The sequence below is a fragment of the Sus scrofa genome, chromosome 3 (genome assembly GCF_000003025.6).
Source record: "Sus scrofa isolate TJ Tabasco breed Duroc chromosome 3, Sscrofa11.1, whole genome shotgun sequence".
NCBI lineage: Eukaryota > Metazoa > Chordata > Mammalia > Artiodactyla > Suidae > Sus > Sus scrofa.
In genome coordinates this window covers 12,287-28,579 of record NC_010445.4, presented here as the reverse complement: position 1 = coordinate 28,579, position 16,293 = coordinate 12,287, and the positions used below count along the sequence as shown (strand labels likewise).

The 16,293-nt window shown below is 51.0% G+C and overlaps 1 long non-coding RNA gene across 8 annotated transcripts in view; it reads right to left on the bottom strand.

Moving 5' to 3' along the window:
• The window catches only part of LOC110259822, a 70,708-nt gene extending 62,180 nt beyond the window's left edge, over positions 1–8,528 (bottom strand). For 3 of the 8 annotated variants that reach the window (XR_002342173.1, XR_002342175.1, XR_002342178.1), the window contains exon 1: positions 2,897–4,262. This is a non-coding gene — a long non-coding RNA (uncharacterized LOC110259822). Of the gene's footprint in view, positions 1–2,896; positions 4,263–7,920 lie in introns of those variants that run through there. The other 5 variants (XR_002342174.1, XR_002342179.1, XR_002342176.1 and 2 more) reach the window with 4 other exon arrangements.

Genomic DNA, 16,293 nt, shown 5'->3' with positions numbered 1-16,293 from the left:
AGCAGGGGGGCTAGTCCGTGCTCCTGGAGCTCCGTCCGGGGAACCTAGGCAGCAGTGACACGAATGGCTTGGACATGTGATAGACTATGCTATCAGCGGGATAACACCAAGGGTTGTCACTCAGCCGAAATTTGAGCCACAACCACTCAAGGTGCTTGTCCTCATTTGATATGGCAAGAGAAAGAGAACAAAGGGGACCACAGGTTCCTCAGAGCAACACCCTCAATTCAGATATTTGAAACTTCAGGGAGGACAAGAAACACTGGAGGAAGACATGGGGTCTCCCCTGAACCAGAGCCTGACCCACACGGATGGGGTGAGACCCACACAATCCCCAGACCCAGCACCAGGGTGACCTCACCTCTCCAGACCCTGCACCTGGGGTCACAGGTCCCCTTGGCCAGGACGCTAGGGCTGTGCTGAGTGGGCCCCCAACATGGGAATGAGTCAGGTCCTGGGACCAGCTAAGACTGCAGAAGGAGGTAGGGTCTGCCTCCTCCCCTCTTTTCAGTTTGTCCCAGAGAAGTCAGTCTCCACCTCTTTCCCGCTTGGTTCTGGGCTATTTTAATTGCTTTTAGCCATTTATGCTTGGTTCTAGCAGGCTCAGCCATTTCTTGTCTTGCTGAAGTGCTGAGAAAACTCCCTGGAAGGCAGGGCTGACACAGGAGGTGCAGGACTGGATGCTGCTGAGCAAGGATAAGCAACTAGAAGGAGACCTCAGAGGCAACTTCCCCTGCTGCTAGTTGGCCTTACACCCAGACCCACGTGCCCAGCAATCAACTCACCAGGCAAACCTGCCTCCCTCCTCACCCTGTGAATCCTGTTTATTTTTTTAATGGCTGCACCCACAGTATATGGAAGTTCCTGGGCCAGGGATTGAATATGAGCTGCAGCAATGCCAGATCCTTTAATCCACTGTGCCAGGCTGAGGATTGAACCTGTACCACCACAGAGACCAGAGATGCTGCGTACTCTTTTTTTCTGAGGGCCACACATGTGGTATATGAAGTTCCTAGGCTAGGGGTCAATTGGTGCTATAGCTGCCAGCCTATGCCACAGCCACAGCAATGCCAAATCCAAGCCACATCAGTAACATACACCACAGCTCGGGCCAATGCTGGATCCTTAACCCCCTGAGTGGGGCCAGGGATTGAACCTGCATCCTCATGGATACTAATCAGGTTCATTTCCACTGAGCCACAGTGGTAACTCCCTGCAGTCAGATCATTAACCCACTGCACCACAGCAGGAGCTCCCCGGTGAATTGGCTTAATTATGAGGGAGCTCACCTGAGGCGCCTCCACCAGCCCCAGGGAAGGTGAACCTGCAGGGGTAAGGACTAGGCTCCCCCTGCCCCCCATAGCCATGACCCCCAGGCAGGGCAGAGAACCAGCCTTAGAGCAGAGGCTGTGATCAGACAAGTCCACCTCAGCTCCAGATCTGACATTTAAGCACAGACATTTGGACAGAGGCACAGACCTTCCCAGGACTGCGGTCAGTCTGGGTCTCTACCCACGACCCCATGTCCCCCTCAAAGCTCTCAGGATTGAAGCCGGGTCTCTACCCAGGACCCCATATCCTAGTGTGGGCTGAACTTGGTCATGTCTAAAAACGCACAGTGTAGACAGGGCACGGAGAGGGCTAAATCTACCATGTAGACAACTCATTTTTAAAGTAGTTTGGAGCTGCTCTTCTGTGGGTCACATGTCACACAGGTGGGGTCTTTCACCTCTGGACAGGGATTTGCCCCTTGTTTCTTGGAGAATAAATCAACATAAGGCTCCACATTTCACCTGCATCAGCAAACTGCACAAAATGCTTGTCATTAAGCATTTCAACATGCAAAACAAAAACATTACCAATTTCTCTGGCTGTGGTCAGGACTCAGAAGTCAGCCCAGGCTCCCACAAGGAAGGAGCAGAAGTGGCCCAATTCCACTATCCCAGGTCCCCGCCAGATCATCCATCCTGCTGACAACTAAAATGACCCAAACACATACACTAGATGCACAAGTAGGGCAACTTGAACCATTTGCTAAGCCGCCATTATAATCTTAACTGTCCTATCATCATTGCATTCTTTACATGACACATAAATCAATAATTCTTCCCTAGCCATTACACTGTCATCAATGATACTGAAGCCACAAATACAGATTGTGAAAACTTAAATTTTGACTCCTCTATGATACCCACATCAGATCTAAAACCAGGAGGATTATGACTGAAAGAAATCAACAACCAAGGACCGCAGTCATCAAATATATCCTCTGAACATGTTTTACCCTCCTGAGCTGCTCCCCTTTATGCCCAAAAACAGAGGCTACCCGAGGACACCTAGATGACAGGGCCCTGATGTCCGCAGGGCCAGGCCTGTGCTGTGCACAGTGACCAGCAGAAGCGCACCTGCTGCCCCCTCAGGGGGATTACCTGCCATGGCAGTTTCCACGGCCCTCCTCTGAGGGGACCAACTCACAGGGCCTCCACTTAGGAAGATTCATTTTGTGAGCCTTCCCTTCAGTGGGATTCACCCTTCAAATCCTTTCTTTGATGGGCTTTGCCTTACAATCCTGTGTTGGGGTCACGCAGCAGGCATTTCCCCCTGAAGCGGGTTTAGGCTCATGTGAGAATATCACACTCACCACCTGCTCATCCACTCCCAGCTCAAACCCAGAAAGACCCCCCTTGGTCTCCCACCCCATGGCTCTGCCTGGGCACCCTCTCCCCTCCCTCCTGGCCTCTCCCTCCCATGTCCCCTGAGGGTCACCAGGAGCTCCCGCCTGGGGTGGGCTGTCCACTCTGTCCTAAGGAAGCCTCCATGTCATCAGGTGAAAAAAGCAAGAGGTACTGATGGGGCCTCCCTCATGTGGCACAGTGGCCAGCACCCCCCTACTGACCTTGTCACTCTGGATGAGTCTGGGTGGGGGTCCAAGGACGTGCAGCACTTTCTGGTTCTCATTTCATTCCAGCAATGCCCCCAGGAATCGCACTAAACAACTCTGTACCAACTGCAAAGGATGCTTGTTCACAAGCCCCTCCCAGTTCCCAGGGCTCACAAGGGCCCAGGATATGGAGTTCACCTTGGCAATAACCCAGCAGCCCCTGGGGCTCACGAGGGCAGGTCATGCCTTGTATATGGAACTCACTTGGGCAATCACCCATCATCACCCGGGGCTCACAAGGGCAGGCCTTGCCCAGGATATGGAGCTCACCTGAGAAATAACCCAGAAGCCCCTGGGGCTCACGAGGGCAGGCCTTGCCCAGGATATGGAGCTCACCTGGGAAATAACCCAGAAGCCCCTGGGGCTCACGAGGGCAGGTCTTGCCCAGGATATGGAGCTCACCTGGGCAATCACCCATCATCACCCGGGGCTCACAAGGGCAGGCCTTGCCCAGGATATGGAGCTCACCTGAGCAATAACCCAGAAGCCCCTGGGGCTCACGAGGGCAGGCCTTGCACAGATTATGGAGCTCACCTGGGCGGGCACCCTGACAGCGACCAGCACACAGGAACCACATACAGAGACCTCACTGCAGACCCCTCCCCCAGCCCCCCTTGTTAGAGCGGACCCTGAGCACCTTAGAGCAGTGTCTGACCTAACAGCAGCTCCTGGGCAGGTCTGTGGCCCTGGACGTTTCTCTGTGCAGCCTCCCTCCAGTGGGTCTTCCAGAGGCTTCCAATGCACCAGGGTGCCTGGCCCATTTCCACCCACCTCCCCTCTTCTCCCTACTTCCAGGATTTCTCTCATGAGGAGAGAATCTTCTTGAAATAGTCTCCCACTCGTGAGCCAGTTAAAATTAGAAAATGAGCTAGAGCTGAAGCCCCACGTCTATCCTGACCCTCAGGACTCCACATGCTCTTTGTACAGAACCTGAGGAGCAAGGCCCATTTCCCACAACCATAGGCACCTGATGGGTTGGGGTTAGGTTTAGGGTTAGGGATCAGGGTTTGGGTTCTGGTTGGGGTTTGGGATCGGATTTGGTGCTAGGGTTTGGCTTGGGGTGAGAGGTTAGGGTTAGAGGCTTAGGGTTTTGGTTTGGGGGTTAGGATTAGAGGGTTAGGGTTAGGATTGGAGTTAGGTTGGGCTCACTGCTCTGAAAGACTTTGAGAGAGATATAGCCCATATTGGCAGGCGCTTCTCAGTATTAAAGAAAGAGGGGGAAGGAAGCTGACCTGCATATTGCCCAAGGCCAATACAGCCCTGGGGGCTGCTGAGCCAGAGAGGAGGAAAGCCTGAGAGTTGCTGTTAGAGCAGATGTCCCCAAGACAGAGCCAGAGCACCTTCTGGACCCCTGTGCAGCTTCAAGGCTGTGAGTGCAGGCTCAGAGGTGAGGTTGATGGTGGTTTTGGTAGAACCTCCAGCCAGCAGTCAGAGGTTTGGCATGGCTTTCCAGGCTCTGGTGACTTTGCTCCAAGATGCCTCATGTCAGGCAGAGGAAACAGGTGTCCCTTCAGCACTGGATGTGGATTTGCAGCCTGGTCAGTTGGCAGAGCATTTAGAATGCTTGAGGGTTTCACTGGGTTTCAGATTGCCTTGTGTTCTTCCAGAGGCAGGAGCTGGGGCCCACACACTATCTGTTTTGATTCACGTGCTGGGAATTGTCAAGCCCCTGATTGTTGAGGGTTTAGGTATCAGGATATAGGCTGGTGCTGATGAATGGATGGTGGAATTCGTGGTATTTTGGCTGGTGGCTGTGCTAATCCTTATGCTTTTTTTCATTCAAGAGACCTAGTGAAACTTCCCCCTTGCCTTTCCACAGAAGCCTCTGTTTCAGTACCACACCAGGCTATGGAGGCCTGACCAAACCCAGGTCTGATGAATTAGGCAAAGTTTATTGATATCCAGAAAGCTCTCATGGAGTTCCCTCATGGCTGCCTGGTTAAGAGCTTGTCTCTGTCACTGCTGGGGCTGTGATAAGAGCTGTATTTGGAGATCACAACCTGGCCAGACAAGTCCCCAGTGTCACGTTGGCACCTCAATAAATGAATAAATAAAAGTAAAAAGTCAAAAGAAAGAGAGCAGTTGATCAAGAAGTCGATAACTACATATATACAATCCTACAGAGCAGCCAAGTGAATTGATAGATAAATCAATACAAAAGGCTCTCCTGGGAGTTCCCATCATGGCTCAGTGGTTAACAAATCCGACTAGGAACCATGAGGCTGCGGGTTTGATCCCTGGCCTCGCTCACTGGGTTAAGGATCTGGCATTATTGTGAGCTGTGGTGTAGGTTGCAGAGGCGGCTTGGATCCCACATTGCTGTGGCTCGTGGCACAGCAGTGGCTACAGTTCCAATTAGACCCCTAGCCTGGGAATTGCCACATGCCATGGGAGCGGCCCAAGAAATGTCAAAAAGACAAAAAAAGCTCTCCTGATGTTATGCTTGGGGAGGCAGAGGATTTTAAGTACAAGGCTGGAGTTGTAACAGCTGTGGTATGGTTTCAAATCTGGGCCAGACAATGTCGTCATTCCCCAAGGGGATCCAAAAAAAAAAGTAAGTAAATAATGATGTCAATAAATCATTGAATTCATACACCAGAGATAATTTTTACTGGTAATTAATATCTGAAGAAAGACATAAGGCTCCCATAGCACAATGGGTTGAGCGGCAGAGGGAATTTACATAACAGCCTTGGTTAAGTTTGGCTGAGTGCTCCAAATTTTTTTGAGAGAGAAATACCCCACATCTTAGGGGACTTCATGGCACTTAGATGGAAAGGAAATATAAAGTCAAAGCCTCAGGCTTGCCCAAGGCCAGTGCAGCCCCCAGGAGAGATGAGGCAACAGGGGGAAGGCAGGCCTGAGAGGTGCTGTTAGGGCCCATGTCCACAAGATGGTGCCAGAGTACCTCCTGGACCCATGGGCAGCTCCAAGGCTGCAGGCTCCAGGCTCAGAGAAGGGGTGAACGATGCATTTGGCTGAAGCCCCAGCAAGCAGTCTATCACAGCCCCAGCAGTGACAGAGACAAGCTCTTAACCAGGCAGCCATGAGGGAACTCCATGAGAGCTTTCTGGATATCAATAAACTTTGCCTAATTCATCAGACCTGGGTTTGGTCAGGCCTCCATAGCCTGGTGTGGTACTGAAAGAGAGGCTTCTGTGGAAAGGCAAGGGGGAAGTTTAACTAGGTCTCGAATGAAAAAAAGATTTAGGGTTGTCTTCAGGGCACCTGGGACTCTCTGGGCCAAGATGCCTCCTGTCAGGCAGAGGACACAGGTGCCCTTTCAGCATTGGATGTGGATTTGCAGCCTGGCTGGTGTCCATACACAGTACATTCAGAACATAGTGCAAAATATGAAAAATGATAAGCGTCATGAATGGGGGAGCTGGGTGTGAATGGATGTTCTGGTTAGGTTGTCTGTGGAAGACCATTCAGCGAGACAGCCTTACTTAGTGGAGCACTTCTCGGTATTAAAGAAAGAGGGGAAGGAAAACCAACGGGCATATTGGCCCAAGGGCAATGCAGAGAAGAGGAGGAATCCTGAGAGTTGCTGTCAGAGCAGATGTCCACGAGACGGCAAGTACCTTCTGGACCCTGTGCAGCTCCAAGGCTGCTTGCCTATCCAGCTCAGAGGTGGTTGTTGGTGGGTTTGGTCCAAACCCCAAAATATCCATTGTTAGATAATTCTCTTGTCTTTTATTTTTTTACTAAGATTGACAACGAAACTGATTCATACACATAACCTAGATGCTCGTAGGAAAATCTGAACCTTTACCAGTGTGTTTCTAAACTTCTAAAAAACCATGACCCCATTTTTCCACAGCACCTGAAAATGTTTCGCAGTCATTAGCTGTTCCCTCTTTAGGCCTAAAAACAGCTCCTATTCCAGTAATAGAATCATTGAATATTAATTTCACCTGAAAATGTTTTACACTCATTAGCTGTTCCCTCTTTAGGCCTAAAAACAGCTCCTATTCCAGGATACCTAAATTAGAGGCCCTGATTCTGACATGACCAGGCCTATATTGTGGAAAATGATCACTGCATGTTGTTTTCCTGGGTTCAAGACATGACAGAGGGAGATGGCAGAGACGCGGGGTGAATCTGGAGTCCAGGGTGGATGTGCTGCCTGAGCTTCCGGACAGGAACATGGCCTCTGGGGTCCCAGGCCTCCCATCACGCCACCTTCGTGGAGTCTTGGGAACACTCTGTGTGATGAGACAGCCCACACACTTGTCATAGCCCTGATGATGTGTGCTATGTGGGCCCCATGCTCTTGGGATCAGAGCCCACACTCCGTGGTCCCCCCTGCAGGGTCCTTCCTGCCGCAGAAGCAGAGACCACCCAGGAAGCAGCCTCTCCCCATCCTGCAGGGAGAGGGGAGCAGGGATGCCAGAGTCCCCAGAGCACCAGTGGGGACAGCGATGACGCAGATGAGGCTCAGCCCAAGAGATGGGACCAGGTCATGGTTCATCTGAGCCCCAGACACACTGTCCCTCATATGCCATCCCTAAATGCAGGGTCTTGAGATGCAAACAGGCTGAGCTTCACACTGAAATTCGGCTCTTCCAAACTGACCCCTCAGCAAACACTGCAGGAATCCGCTCAAATGGGGGCCTGGAGTCCACAACTCATGGACCACAGAGCCAGGACTGTGGGGGGTGGGGTGGGGGGAGTGAGAGTTCCAGCCCCAAGTCCCCAGCCTCCCTACCCGGGTACCACATCCACCCTCAGAGTGACCCCACCTCCCCAAACACTGTGCCTCGGCTCACATCCCCTTGGTTGATACCAGGGCTGTGCTGGGTGGGCCCCCGTTGTGAGCTGGGTCCCTGGGAGCTGCTAGGACCGTAGAAAGAAATGCGGGGTCCATCTCCTCCCCCAACACTTGTCCCAGAGAAGTCAGTCCCCTCCTCTTCTCACTTGATTCTGGGTTATCGTCACTGTTTTTAAAGCTTTCATGATAAAGTTGAACACATTACCTTGACTCTGGCAGGCTTAGCCCTTTGGTCTCACTGAGGTGATGAGAAAACTCACAGGATGGCAGAGCTGAAAGCGAAGACGCAGGTCTGGGCTCGGCCAAGTGGGAAGAAGACTCTAAAGGCTGCCTCACCTGCTGACCTTTGGCCTTAAATGGAGATCCACGAGCCCAGCAATCAGTTCACCAGGGAAACCTGCCCCCTCCTCGCCCTGTGTGTGCTGCTGAATGGGAGTCATTGTGAGGTAGCCCAGGTGAGGGGTCTGCACCAACCCCAAGGGAAGGTGACCATTGCAGGGGTAGGACTCGGGCCCTCCCATGGCACTGACCCCTGGGAGGCCAGGTCACCATGCTCAGAGCAGACACTGCGAACAGACAAGCCCGCATAACTCTAGACCCAACACTTAAGCCCTGACATTCAGACAGAGGCGTGGAACTTCCCAGGACTGAGGCCATGTCTTCCTCAGGTCCCCACATTGCCCTGAAGCTCCAAGACTGAGGCCGGGTCTCCACCCAGGCCCCCACATCCTAGCGTGGGCAGAACCTGTCAATCTAAGTGTTCTCACTGTAGACAGCACATGGTGAGGTCTAAACACACTCAGTGTAGACAGCACATGGAGAGGTCTAAAATCTACTTGTGTTACACAGAATTTTGGTCGGTTTTTAAAGTCCCGCACAATCCAGGTGGAGTGCGTTCAGGGTACTGAGAGCCTGGCCCCCAGGTCCTGCTTCATGGCAACATGTGCAGAGTGGGGGATCACAGGGAGAGGTTGGGGCACAGAAGCTGCTCAACTGGGGAACCCAGAGCCCGAGCTCCTTGGGCACTTGCCTGTTTCCACCTGCAGCCCGCCTGTCCCCTTCGGCTGGCCCATATCCATCCCACATGCCCACTGCCTGCTCTTTCAAAAGCACAGGATCTCACACCCAGGGGGTCTATCAACCCCCACTCCTCATGCTGAATTTTGGGAGAATAAACCCCTTGACTGGATTCAGGACCCTCCAAGGAAGGAGGCTGTGTGGCTGATCCCAGTCGGGGCTGTGCTGACTGATGCGGACACAGGAGCCACGTTCAGGGCCTGGAGGCAAGGGCCACAGAAGGGGGTCCACAGCCCTGGCCAGGCTCTCCATCACGACATTGTGGCTTAAAGGAGATCCGGGAGAGGTGGCTGAATGCAATGGGGGCCCAAGTGGAACCTCGAATGGGGCTTAGAGAAGGCGTGAAGGACGTTACTGAGACAGCTACCATGGCGGGGAGACAGACTCTGTTAGGACAGCCTGCTCCACCCACTTAAATGCCCAAGATCTGTGACCTCACATGGCAACAACGGGATCGACTGGCAGAAGCAGGATGTGCTGATGTAGTTTGGGGGCCCAGATTAGTCTGCAACCAACTTGCGTAGAGTTCTTTCCAGCGAACACACATGAGATGAAATATGATGTGGACACACAGTCACTGATGCAGCAACACACTCTAACATATGCACATACACAACACAAATACACAACACACTAGCACATGAATGTGCATGCACACAATGCATAGCACACATATGCCCTGCACACACTAACATGTGCTCCCACACACAGCTATGCACACACACACACCACTCCATGCACACAGTTCACACACAGGGACTAGTATCGTAGAGTGTTAATTCCTGAACACAAGTGAAGTTCACATGCATTCCTCCCTTTTTCTTCAACTTACTGTTTTTCAAAATAAAAAGTTTAAGAAAAAAGTTACTAGTCAATGACTTTTGTCATAGGACTTTCTGAAGTTATTCCACAACATTATGACATAGGAAATTAACGTAGATGTTACATTACCGCCTATTGATGGATGGATAGAGAAGCAGAATGCTGTCCATCCACACAATGGAAGGTTTTTCCACCTAAAAATGAAGGAAATTCTGTCACAAGCTACAGCATGAATGAACCCCCTTTCAGTGATAATAGTCCCCCCTCTATGGTAAGAATACCCCACAGAAATAGTGCTGCCTCTACTGTCACCATTACTCTCTGCAGAATGGGCCTCCTCTATTGGGCTAGTGCCCTTTATCACAGCAGCCCCCTGTACTGTCACAGTCCCTTCCCTGCTGCAGCACCCCCAGTCATCCTAGTCCCCCATCGTAACTTCCCCCCGCAGGAACCATCCCCCCTGTTGCAGCACCCCCACGTCATCCTAGTCCCCCATCGTAACTTTCCCCCCACAGGAACCATCCCCCCTGCTGCAGCACCCCCACGTCATCCTAGTCCCCCATCGTAACCTTCCCCCCGCGGGAACCATCCCCCAGTACAGCAGTGGTCCTCCTTTACGGTGAGAGTCCCCTCACCAGGGTATCATCCCCCACACTGTCTTGGCCCCAACTCAGTGTCACATCCCCATCACATTCGTCACCTCTGTACAGGAGTCCCCTCCCTAGTGTTCCTTGTAGGGATATAGTCCTTCCTCTTCAGTAACCGTCCCCCCTCTATTGTAATGGTCCCCCATTAGCACCCTCATCCCAGGTAATCGTCCCCCTTCCTCCTCACAGTAATTCTTGTGGAGTAAAAGTTTCCTTTCTAACTGGATTTGAATTGCACAGGCCTCAAAGGACTGCAGGAGTGACATACAGCAAATCCCTCCTTGCAGGGCCCAGGCATGGGCAGTCTGAGGCACCTGTGGATGCGTGTCCCCCATCAGGTAGGGTGCCTGTTGGTGTGCCCTGTGTCACCATTGGGGGCACCTCTGTGTCTGTCACTATTGTGGGGACCCATATGTGTGTCTGCTTCTCCACTGCAAAGGGCACCTCTCCCCAAACACAAGTCATGTGACACTAAGAGGATCCTGTTTACTCTGGTCCATAACTGCGGTTATCTGATCTCTGGGTCCCTGTCCCTCCTGTCCCCAGGTCCCCAGGCCTCTGTTTCATCAGAATCTGTGTCACTTTGTATTAAGTCCCTCATCCTCCATTTACTCCCCCCACCCCCCGCCTGAGAAGGTCATGAGTTTGTCCGTGATGGGAGGAAAATTGTCCCATCCCCATGGACACCAATCCCGTGCTTGCCAGGAGGCACTCACCTCCTCCCAGGTGCACAGATATGGTCACCCATCCTCTCCCTTGCTACAGACCCCAGCTCTCTGGTTTCCAAGTACAGATTCAGGTGCGCTCAGCACTGGTGCTGAGAACCACCCAGGTGACCCCATGCCCTGGCCTCGAGCCCTCGGGCAGCACCCCTGGGAGTCAGCCAGGTGCACCTGTGCATCCTGCTGCCTTCTCCACTGAGCGCTTCCTCAGCTGTATCCACGCCGCCCTCTGCCTTCTCAGTCAACGCGGGACTCAGTGAGCACGAGGAGAGGCTTTCACAAACGCATGGGGGTCTTTTGCCCATTTTTCAATTGGGTTGTTGCCTTTTTTGCTATTGAGTTGTATACGTTGTTTGCATATTTTAGAGATTAAGCCCTTGTCCGTTCCATGATTTGACACTCTTTCCTCCCATTCTGTAAGTTGTCTTTTCGTTTTCTTTTTGGTTTCCTTTGCTTTGCAAAAGCTTGTCAGTTTGATTAGGTCTCATTGGTTTATTTTTGCTTTTATTTCTGATGCTTTGGGAGACTGACCTGAGAAAACATTTGTAAGGTTCATGTCAGAGAATGTTTTGCCTATGTTCTCTTCCAGGAATTTGATGGTGTCTTGTCTTATATTTCAGTCTTTAAGCCATTTTGAGGTTTTTTTTTTTTTGTCTTTTTGTTGTTGTTTGTTTTGTTGTTGCTATTTCTTGGGCCGCTCCCGTGGCATATGGAGGTTCCCAGGCTAGGGGTCGAATCGGAGCTGTAGCCACCGGCCTACGCCAGAGCCACAGCAACGCAGGATCCGAGCCGCGTCTGCAACCTACACCACAGCTCACGGCAACGCCAGATCGTTAACCCACTGAGCAAGGGCAGGGACCGAACCCGCAACCTCATGGTTCCTAGTCGGATTCGTTAACCACTGCGCCACGACGGGAACTCCTTTTTTTTTTTTTTTTTTTTTTTTTTGAGGTTATTTTTGTGCATGGTGTGAGGGCGGGTTCTAGTTTCATCGATTTGCATGCAGCTGTCCAGGTTTCCCAGCAATACTTGCTGAAAAGACTGTCTTTTTCCCATTTTATGTTCTTGCCTGCTTTGTCAAAGAGTAATTGACCGTAAGTGTCTGGGTATTTCAAAAGACCTGAATAACATTCTCCAAGAAGATATACAGATGCAAGCACATGAAAAAATGTCATGTCACTGATGATTAGAGAATGCAGATCAAAACTACATGAAGTCGAACTCAACCCTCATTATTAATAAGTCCACAAATAACAACTGCTGAGAGGGTGGAGAAAAGGGGACCCTCCTGCCTGTTTGTGGAATGTATTAGTACAACCATATGGAAACAATGGAGATACTTAGAAACTATACATGAATACCATATGACCCACAATCCACTCTTGGCACATAGCCAGACAAAACTTCCTGAAAAAGGACACATGCAAACGCAGTCACTAACGCTATTCACAAGCAAGACATGGAACAACTTAAATGTCCACGAAGATATTGGATTAGGAAATTGGTGTATATACACAATGCAATTAGTACCACCAGAAAAACAGGAAATAAAGTAATGCCAGTTGCAGCAACATGATGTTAATAGAGACTCTCATACTGAGTGAAGTAAGCAAAAGACAAATACCATATGATATCACTACATATGGAATCTAATATACGGCACAAATGAACTTTTCCACAGAAAGGAAAATCATGGATTGGAGAATAGGCCCTAACCCATCAGGCCTGCCACTAGGGGATGAAAGCTTGCTCCCACAAGGGAGCAGGGAACAGGTCCCATGTAATTGTGGCCCAGAGACTCAGTGTAATGCCTCCTACAGAGAAGCAGCAGATGTGTCTCATGGATAAAGACCCTGACATCATCCAAGGGGACAGGCCACTGCGATTTCCCAAGCCTGGGCAGTGGGCAACTTTTCTATAAAACCTTGGTGTGGGTTTTATGGAATTCTAGTTGTGGCTCAGCGGAAACAAACTTGACACAGTCTCCATGAGGATACAGGTTCCATCCCTGGCCTTGCTCAGTGGGTTAAGCATCCAACATTGCTATGGCTGTGGTGTAGCTGGCCCCCTAGCCTGGGAGCCTCCATATGCCACAGATGTGGCCTTAGAAAGCAAAAAACAAAAACAACCCAAAACCTTGGTGTGGGTTTTATTGTTAAAAATTGTTTTGTGTTAAAGAGAACAATTTGGGGGCATTTAGCACGTTCCCAGAGTTGTGCCAGCACCACCTCTATCTGGTTCCAGCACATCCTCATCCCCTCGGAGGAGACTCTGTCCCGTAAATCACTCTCAGTGTCCTCACCACCCCCACCCCAAAACACCAGATTACTTCTGTCTCAATGATTTGTCTGCTCTGAATGGCTCATATTTAATGGAATCAAGAAAATGTGAATTTTTCACTTTGCTGTACAGTAACAATTGGCAGAACATTGTAAATCAACTGTAACAAAAATTTTTCTTTTAAAAAGAAAATGTGACTTTTGTGGCTGGCTTCTCTCACTGAGCATCATGTCCTCAGGGTTCATCCACTTCTTAAGCAGGTGTTGGAACTTCATTACTTTTCATGCTGAGTAATATTCCATCAAGGAATGAGAGTAACTGCTATGGGTTCAAATCGATGTGACAACCTGTACATCCCATTCTGATGATGGACAACCTTAGGGAGGAGAATGCAGCTTCAGGACATTCCAGTGACTTTTGGGGATCTAGACAAAAACTCATGAATCCTCCCCCAATAAGCATCCATGGTGGAGAGGGGGCCCAAGTAAAGGTGAGGGTGCCCATGAGCACAGGGCCTGGAGTGGAGAGTCAGGGAACCTGCATCACCCCCTCACCCCCCACCTGGGCCCTGACCTCCCTGTGAATGTCCCCCATCCGGGCTCTGACCTCACTCTGGACATCCCCCCATCTGGGCCTTGACCTATGTGGGCATCCTCCCATCTGGGCCCTGACCTCACTGTGGATGTCCCCCATCTGGGCCCTGACCTCACTTGGTTGTCCCCCATCGGGCCTGGGCCTATGTGGCATCCTCACATCTGGGCCATCTGGCCTGACCTCACTGTGGATGTCCCCCGACCTGGGCCCTGACCTCACTGTGGATGTCCCCCCACCTGGGCCCTGACCTCACTCTGGTTGTCCCCACATCTGGGCCCTGGCCTATGTGGACATCCCCCTGCTGGGGCCTGACCCCACTGTGGATGTCCCCTCATCTGGGCCCTGACCTATATGGATGTAACCCACTCCCCCCCATGCTCCTGCAGCTCCGTGGTATCCATCCTGGCAGCCCCCAGCCCCGTCCCCACTTTTGTTCCCCTCCTCCTTCTCTGGTCTCTGAACAGCCTGCCCATGGGTCCCATTAACAATTGACATCACAGGGAATTCCCACTTCTGCGCAGAAGCCAGTGTTCAGCCTGTATGTTCACGTGTGCCCAGCAGCACAGGATCGAATCCACCAAGGGCAGGGCCAGCTTTATCATCACGCTGTTGCCGAGACCAGCTCAGCAGAATGGGGCTGAAGAATGGGTGCTGTGAAACTTAAGGAAAAAAGTTAACATAAAACAAGACACAGAGACATTTATCTGAAGTAAAGGTGGGAACCGGGGGACTCAAGGTCTCAGGGACCAAGATCACCGCCTTAAGAAACCACACTGCTTTTATTGTGTTTTTTAGGATTACATCGCGTGAGAAGGGGGTTGTAGGTTCAGGATATAGGTTTTTTAAGTTATTTTAAAAGTCACATAACCTGTTGCTGATTAAGCTTTTACTCTGCCTTTAGGCATTTAAGAATCATTAGCAGGGTGTTCCATTGTGGTGCAGTGCTAACAAATCCAACTAGGAACCATGAGGTTGCGGGTTCGAACCCTGCCCTTGCTCAGTGGGATGGCGTGAGTTGTGGTGTGTGTCACAGATGCGGCTCGGATCCCACGTTGCTGTGGCTCTGGCGTAGGCTGGCAGCTACAGCTCCGATTAGACCCCTAGCCTGGGAACCTCCATATGCTGTGGGAGCGGCCCAAGAAATGGCAAAAAGACAAAAAAAAAAAAAAAAAAAAAGGATGGCACATACATAAAAAGCATCATACTTAAATGCAAATACAAAGGAAAGGAAAGTTACCTTAAAAAAGAATCATTAGCATATGAGGAAGCTTGGCGTCAGCTGTCTATGCATAGCATCTAGAGAATCACCATTGTGCTTCTGCAGACTGCGTGCCTATCTGCAGCAACCTGGCTGCCCAGGTTTGCACCTCGGTTCTTCTTTGCTAATGCAAATCCAGCTAATGACCCCTCATAAACCCCTTGGGGCTATGGGGCTCCTCTTTTATTCTTCAGAGGACGTATCATGCTGTGCAAATGGTGCGCCAATCTGCACAGGCCTGGCGTGCCCAGACCAACGTGTTAAGTCCTCATTCCGCTGACCCTGTGACTAACTTATGCCTTTAGGTCTTTGTTCTTAAGCCCAAGTCATTCACCGTCACTGCGACTGTTTTTCAAGCAGGAGGATGGGGTAAAGTAAAGCAGGACGAGAGAGAGTTTTCAGCAGAGAGGCCAAGAAAATATTGTAGAACATGTCTCGTGACACGCTGTGACCAGCCCCATGGGGCAGGGGCCCTGCACAGGCTGACTGACTGACTTCGGCCCTGTCCCGGATGGTGACTGAGACATTTAACGGGGGTGGTGGAGGCCGAGCCCCGACACCATGCAGTGGTCCCATAGGGAAACCCACTCATTAATTACCACCTGCTCAACCAGGGATGTGAGTAAGACCCAGCCATTCAGTGATCCGAGCACCTGTGTTGTCCTGGATGCCACTGGGAGACCCGAGAGACACGTGAGAGAGAGCTGAAGCAATGCCGAGCTAAAACCTAGAGGAATTGCCAGGGATAGAGTAGGCACAGGTGGTTGAGAAGTCCCAATAGGGGATCATCGCTAAAGAGGGGAAACCTGGGGGATTTTGGGAGACCTCTGCAAGTTCCAGAAAGCCTTGCTTGATTAGTGGAGGCGTGAGAATTGCCTCAGGTCATTGGATGGGGGATGGGATGAGCCCTGCATTCGGATTCAGACCGAGGGCAAGAGTTTGAGGACGCCCTTCAGCTGATTTGAATACGCACTTTACCGGATTCTAAGGAGGAGCTACTCCTCCCAGAAAGGAAGAGGCGGGCCTTTCCAACCCCCACTTCCTTGGAAGGTAAAACTGCGGACCCTGGATCCTTGGGCAGAGCTTCCTTTATTTCCCCTTGCATCTCTCACAAACATCCTATCGAATAACTCTGTTTCTTGCCTATCACTTTGTCTCTCACTGAATTCCTTCTGACA